This window comes from Medicago sativa, chromosome 8 (genome assembly GCF_051527215.1).
Source record: "Medicago sativa cultivar Bolivia chromosome 8, Bolivia_mono, whole genome shotgun sequence".
NCBI classification, from domain to species: Eukaryota; Viridiplantae; Streptophyta; class Magnoliopsida; order Fabales; family Fabaceae; genus Medicago; species Medicago sativa.
This window is the reverse complement of record NC_140756.1, coordinates 5,135,405-5,142,841: the sequence shown is the minus strand read 5'-3', so window position 1 is coordinate 5,142,841 and position 7,437 is coordinate 5,135,405. Positions and strand designations below refer to the sequence as shown.

Here is a 7,437-nt window from a genome sequence, read left to right as displayed (position 1 = left end):
TTATTAATGCGTTTCCTTTTGCCTTTGAAAAAAAAAAGAAAAAACATTCATGTTGCATATGGATACACATTAATATTCTATGAAGTTTCGCATGATAAAAAGTGTATTTTCAGGCATTGATAGCAGTGAGTGAAGTGATACAACAATTGAATATGAAGAATCCTAAGTTCATTGATTTGAAAGCAAATGAGCCTACCAAAATCGTGTTGTTGTCGGTAGGAACCGGAAGTACTGGTGAGACTCCAGGAACTAGTAATAATGTTACCCATGCACAAACATTATCACTTCTTCAATGGATACCCGTTTTAGCTGGGGATTTAGCTGTTTCTATTGGAGCGATGAATGAATATCACCTTGAATAAGTGTTTTCAGGTCTTCCATCTTCCAACAATTATTACCTTCGAATTCAGGTACATATATATGTCTCAGCTAAAGAGTCCAACATCGAACAAAATATGGCCTAAACATGTGTTTATAGGTGGGACAATTCTCGCCTCACAAACCAATTTTGCAAGGATATGTTAGGCTCAACCATATTTTCTAAAATGATATCAGAGTCTCCTATAAAATCTTTTAGGCCAGGTTTTCACTTCCTAACCACGATTTCTAAGAGCCACAATATAATAGTTTGCTTCACATAAACCTGTAAATATGTTTTGAAAACTAAATATTAGTATCTTTTTACATTCTTCAAGAATATGGTATCTTTTTACACATTACTTGAAAGTTTAAAAACTATATACATGGTTCGATCGGATTTCTTTATGGTTATTACCTTAATTCGTAAAAGAAAAAAAAGTTAACATGTGTATTATGAGTACTTTGGTTAAGAAAGCAAATATAGTAATAATATTTTGGAACTTGTTTTGTCAATAAATAAATAAAGGAATTTGGAACTTTTATAATAAATTTGGAACTTTGGATTTTTTATGGTCATTACCTTAATTCGTAAAAGAACTTATTTTGGAACTTATTTTTTAAGTTTATTAACATATGTCCTTTGAGCTTGACCAAAAAAAAACATATGTCCTTTGAGTATTCCCTGTCATGACCCATAAAATCTACAATGATATTTGTATACCACAATTTTTCTAACGATTCATTCTTCATACTTATTTCTAATCTTTGTTAACATTGCAACAATCCTTGCAAACCCTAACCCTACTACATTTGGGCGCCAATTCATGTCAGCCGTTGATCTCCAAACAATTTGATCTGCACCATTAATTCAAATTTGAATCTTAGTTTATCTCTCCCTTAAACTCTCTCGGCCCCACTCTTTTTACTTAACACGTTTTTTTTATCAACTAGCCTTTAATTTTCTATGCATGCATCAATTGTCAAACACTTATGTGCACCAATGAACTCTGAACTGTGTGCCTACATTTATCTCCTCATTGCATTAATTAGCTAGCATATTTCCAATGAAAACTACCTTTTAAATTGTTGGGCTATTTGACTATATATTTCCAATGTATGCTGTTCTCCAAAAAAAAAAAAAAAACAAATGCATGTACTAATTGCACACGGCTCAACCATTTCCAATTCCATTTATATAGAGATAAAAAAACTGTACTATTTCCAATGGCTATCTTCATTCAAAATTTTTCCTCTCTATATGCATTTTTTATTCCGAGGTGAGAAACAACATCAACAAATTGTTTGTGATTTTGCTTCCTTTGTCATAGAAATCGATATTCCAGTGTATTCGTGAACTTGAACATGACCTGTCTTAATAAGTTCCGTCCTCAATATCTTCGTCACCTCCGAGATGGTTTAGTGGGTGGTTCCGCTGCTGTTTTGGAGAATAAAGAGAATGTTGCGGGAGGTGCGGTTGACGTCGATGAGTGTACGGTGAGGTTCAGTTGTCCGAATCTCTTTTCCCATTCACTTCTTCTAACCATTCTTCATGTTTGTTTGCTATTTACATTCATGTATTTGTTTTCCAGCCTTGGTTGATCTCAACAACCTTTATGATTTCTCCATTGTAGGATCATCAATTTTATAATTGCATTAATGTACGTATGATTATCTTCTTCTCAATAGTTTCATATTCAATCCTTTTTTTTTTTTACTTTAGGTTGCCAGAAAAAGATGAAGGAAAGGGAGGCGTTGAACACAATCCAGTTTCCTTTTATTTTGAATACAAATTCATAGTATGGAAGCATTTTTCTTCGTTTATATTGCTTTATGTAGATCTATTTTGCTTTCTGTTTATTCTTTCTCTTTGATTTTCTTATATGATTTAGGTAATTTCATAAAATGGCAGTAAATGAGGCACAAAGGAACAATTAACTGTATTTTTAAAATGAAGTTTTAGTTGTTGATTTTGTATGTTCCAAAATTTTCATTGGAGATCTGTCAAACTAGATGAGTTTATGTTGTTCGATTGCAATCAATTATATTATTAAAATGTGTTCTTACCTTCATACTCACATCTTTTTTACCTGTTAGGTTTGCAACATGCCTGATAATATCAAACAAAACAAGAGGTTCAGCAGTCAGCCGTGTAGGCTCCCTCAATAAATACATCAATCTTCATGATTGTGTGGTCTTTCAAACAAAGTTTCGATAAAAATTAAGTTATATGGTCTTCATAAAGGATTATCCATCAGTGTTATTTGTGCTCTCAACCATTTGCCTCTATAAGCTGCCACTGCGCCACAGTTCAATAACTTTAGAAACGACAATGATTATGAAATTCCATTACGCAAATACTTTCTCAGATGCATGCTAATTAGTTGATTGTCTTCATATATGCAATAAATAAATATAACCAAATACTTATGTATCTCATTATCCACATGAATTTTACAACAATTATTTATTTATCATATTACCTATGTTTTGGATTGAATCAAAATAGGTGTAGAATATTAAAGTGACTATTTCAAAGGCTAAATATCCTTTAAAAAAAAAATCTCAACGGCTAAATTTGATAATTCAATTGTACCTACAAATATTAAAGCTAGCTTAAGTGAAACGATATTTTGTTGAATAATCTATTTAAGTTTATTTATGTATTAATTTGTTTTCTATTGGGTCCATAGTCTATCAATTCGTAAATTTCTTACTTGCTGATGTCTTTAGGTTCCCTTTAAGCTCCTTTATGGTGCCTTCAATTTCTCATTGCATTTGTTTGTTTGGTTTGGTTGCTATTTAATTTCATCCTTTTCCTTCTTTCCTATATTGCTAATTTGTGTATTTTTTCCTATTAAATTTAACTTGAGTTTTTATTTTATTCATTTTGCAAAGGGATGTTTGATTCGAAATGTATCCTTTGCTGATATGAATTCTTTTTTAATCATTCTCCATATACTATTTTTAATGAATTTTTTTTAACATATTTGCCTCCGCCCCCCCCCCCCCCCCCCCCCCCCCCCCCTCTTTTTTTTCTTTTATCGTTCAATCCAAAGACTCAAGGATGTCTTTTTCTAACGTTTACTATTCAAGAATTATTAGTTTAGATAATTTCTTAGATTTTTCTTATAAAAAAATCTATTTATTTTTACATGTAGTTTTTTCATATTTAAAATAATTTGAGATATACTTTCAAAATACAATTTGAGATATGGAGCATAACATATTTTATTTTATAATTCAAAGTAAATTTTTCTGGTGTGATTCATTTAACCATTGGAGTGCAAGTTAAGAAATGCATGGTCTTATATAACACTTCATATACCCATGTTTAACATATATGTTCATGTGGTTTGAGTTCTTCTAAAGGGTTTTATCTCATACACAATAACTGTTTTTTTCTCTATTTGAACCAAATTGTTGTTAGTATGAGAACCGTCATGGAGCCTAATGAGAGGTGTAAAATTGTTCAACGAAGATCCTCATTGTCTTATATCATGAATGACGTGCATAATCCTACTATTTAATATATATGGTGAATTCGACTTTTTTTTTGTTGGTTCTTTACGGCTTATTGTTTTTTATTTGGAGATGCAGTGCCTTCATCTTCCAAGTTTTCGCAAGTATCCATCAAGAAAAGGTCTTAAAATTTTGTTGACTGATGAAAATTGTGATTACATCAATACTACATCAAATGTAGTATACAAAGAGATTTTTTAAAATGTGTAGACATCCATCGTTGAAATAATAATATACTGTTGCGATTTATAGTATTCGTTATTCAAAATAATTAGTGAAATAAGTGATGGATTGTATTGCAGTATAATATTTTGCAAAGATGTATATGTCCCGGGCGGTAGCACGGGTGAAAGTTCTGTTATATCTAATCCTAGCAAACATGCTTACCCTAATTGTCAAACCCTAAACCTACTTTTTTGGCTCCAATCTATCCAGATCGTTAGATCATTGTAATTAGGAGCGGTTAGCACATCAGCCGTTGATCAAATCTCACTCCTTGAAAATTGAAACACGCGCATATAGGGAAAAAAACAACTGATGTTACTATCTCAGCCCCATGCTTCCCTCTTCTTCTCCCTCTGTCACATTTTGATTAAACATCTTCAATCGCCCGCTGAAAACAATTCTGTTCAGAAGCTTTGATTTATGGTTTCTTGAACCCTTCTTCATCTTCCTTTCCTCACCTTCTTCCCCTACCCCGTATCACCACCATCATCCATGGCGGCACCAACTTTGGTCGTTTTGTCTCCGCTGCAACCGTCTCTGATCGACGCCGTTTTCAATGTCGCCCCCAGCATAATCGGCTCCGGAATCATTTAAATTCCGGCGATTCTCAAAGTTCTCGGCGTGCTTCCTTCTTTCGCCTTGATTCTTATCGTCAATGTGCTAGCTGAAGTTTCTGTTGTCGGTGTAACCACGACGTACTTTGGTGTTATGAAGGAAGCTTTTGGGTATGTTGGAGCTTTGTTTATCACGGTGAGTTTTGTTTATTTTTAATTTTTTTTTTTGAAAGAGGTAATAACTCTTAGTTCTTATTTATATTTAATCCTTTTTTTTTTTGTAATGAAGCTACTACAACACAACAAACACAACCAGTTGATTAAGAATGTGGTTCAAGCAAATTAGGGGCAGTTGATTACTAGGGCTTTTTTCAAAAATTGTATGGGTGCATGAGATTCATTCAAGTCTGTGTTGACGCTGTTTCAATATTTGACCTCAACTCCAACCTGATACGTTATCTCTTTGATAAAATGGTAGGAATCAATTTTTTTTTTATTACTATTTATGCCTTTTGAGTTTTTGAAAAAATCATTATTTAATGAAAATTTGATTGTTCAGAATTTAAATATGACAATTAGTTTTCAAAGCTTGCTGTAATTTGATTTGGTTATTTTAAAATATTTGATTGAAATTCTAATTGTTGTTTTGTTTCATTGTTCATGAGAATGTAATTTTCCCATTTCACATTGGTGGTTGATTTGAAACTTTGATTGGAATCCATATACAACAAAGATTTTACCGTGACTTCAACTTTCATATTTCTATTCTAAGATATACAATAATGAATAGGTTTGTGGTTATATCTCTATCGTTCTATTTTGAATTCCCATTTTAAAAATTTCCTTTGCTTTATGTTGTTCTATTCATCTTTCATATGTGACAAAATGTATGAAGTACGGTTCAAACCTGTTGTGAAGGCAGCCATTAGAGAGATTTCAAAACAGGAGAAATGGGAATGTGATGCTTTGGCAGTGACCAATTTAGTATCATTTACAGTCATTCACTTTTTTTAGTTCTACAAGTCATTCACTTTGATGAATGCTGCTTTGCATTTTAACTGTTTGATAAAAGGACCATTAGAACTTAGTTGAGGTCTTCTCTTTGCATTGCTTAAATCAAGATATGGAATAGATAATAGCTCTCATTATGCCTGAACTTTAAAACTTATTGTTTTTTCTCCTCCAATTTTTGAATTTAACAATGACGATGTACCATTGCAGGGTTCCTTGGCAAAATAAAGGCCTTATTTGAAGGTTTTCTTTTGTCCTTTTATTTGTGGACTGGCCGGGTAAGTTTATAAATTTTTCATTTTTTTCTGGCTGCATTGATAGATTGAGCTGAGCTGTAGATAGGGTGGTTGAGCATGGTTGAGTCTATGATTGTTAATGCCATGCTATTTCTATCCTTGATGAATAATGTCAAAAGTCTGAAGTTACTCCTACATATCTTGACTTATTTATACTCTTAGCATTTGAATATGTCAACATAAAATCACATTTTTTATCAGCTTCCTTAGTGGGATAAACCTCTATAGCACGACAAGAATGGCAATGCTTGGTTGCAGCCAACACATTGGATGTTTCTAAAGCTAATTTTGATCTTGATATAGCTTGGGATCATTTGGATAATTCCATAAGGTTTCTATTATTTTGATGTCATACTTTTTTCATAAGTATGTTTACACATAAAGACCAAATCACACTATCACGTAGTATTTATTCTTTCATGTAATAGTGTTCTTATTGAATGAGTGTTCTTATTATAGTCATTGAATGTATCAATATTGCAAATTCATACCCAAGTGCCTCTTTTATTTATAATAGCTTATCCTTTTTTGCATAATTTGAATTATTATTATTTGGAACTCTCCTTTTGTATGATTTATTTTAAGCCACTTTTAGAACCTATATTTGATTAGTTAACGGCTGCCAATAATATGCTTTCATGTGCTTATTGATTGGTGTCTTATGCCTGCATGTATCTTTCTATCTCAATAGATCATTTTAAATTTGAAGTTTGAAATGGAAAGATGTTTGAAATTTATGTATGATAATTGGCAAGCTTAGGAAAGTATTATCCATGAATTCTTTACTACCCTCCTCTTTCTGTTTATTTTTATTTTTCCCTTTATTTTTGCTTCTAATTATTTTATTTCAATGATATCATTAATTCCTTTGGTTAGTCCTAAGCTGAGTATATCGAGCACTTCGATTTGTTCGTTTATCAGATATGCATTTCAAGATTTCAATTTGGGCTGGCTGGGGGAGACTGCCTATGTTGCTGCTGTTAGCAGCTGCTGCTGTTACACTCAGGTGCTGGTTTTGTGGTCTGGTGTAGTGTCTGTTAGGGGAGAGGCTGTGTTCTTGGTTTTTGGTTTAGGCTAGCAGCTGTTGTCCTTGTTTTTCTGTTGCTTTCATGTTTTTCCTTTTCCTGTTTTGCTGTCTTGGCCTTTGTATCGGATTGCTCCCTTACCATTTTAGGTACTGCTTGAGCCGGGGCCAGTTTATATACATATATGCTGATTTAAAAAAATAGTTTGTGAATCAGATTTGCATTTTATGATTGTTTGTGACTGTTGGCAGATTTGTATTTCGTAGAGAATTCTTGGATGGACAACATTTAATTGGTGTAGAAATGATGCCAAATTTTAGGTTTTTTCTAGATTACCCTCTCTTGTTTAGAGGGTATTTTACCCTTTCAACAAATCAACCAATCAAAATGCAATATACAAATGTAACATTAATGTCAAATAAATGAGTCAAATCTTTTTTTTTTTAA

At 32.4% G+C, this 7,437-nt stretch overlaps 2 long non-coding RNA genes across 7 annotated transcripts; both read left to right on the top strand.

Annotated features, from left to right (window-relative positions):
- The first annotated feature begins 1,289 nt into the window (after nucleotides 1-1,289).
- LOC146896355 (uncharacterized) lies at nucleotides 1,290-2,843 on the top strand. Its single transcript, XR_015022275.1, has 3 exons — nucleotides 1,290-1,854; nucleotides 2,081-2,156; nucleotides 2,455-2,843. It is a non-coding gene; the product is annotated as an uncharacterized LOC146896355 (long non-coding RNA).
- A 1,341-nt stretch (nucleotides 2,844-4,184) lies between these two features.
- Nucleotides 4,185-7,218, top strand: LOC146896354 (uncharacterized). 6 transcript variants are annotated; one of them, XR_015021359.1, is made up of 4 exons: nucleotides 4,185-4,854; nucleotides 4,948-5,132; nucleotides 5,880-6,296; nucleotides 6,887-7,218. It is a non-coding gene; the product is annotated as an uncharacterized LOC146896354 (long non-coding RNA). The 6 variants fall into 6 exon arrangements; XR_015021358.1 differs by adding an exon at nucleotides 5,324-5,448 and having other exon boundaries at nucleotides 4,190-4,854; nucleotides 5,880-7,218; XR_015021360.1 differs by having other exon boundaries at nucleotides 4,200-4,854; nucleotides 5,880-5,947; nucleotides 6,167-7,218.
- The last annotated feature ends 219 nt before the right edge of the window (nucleotides 7,219-7,437 follow it).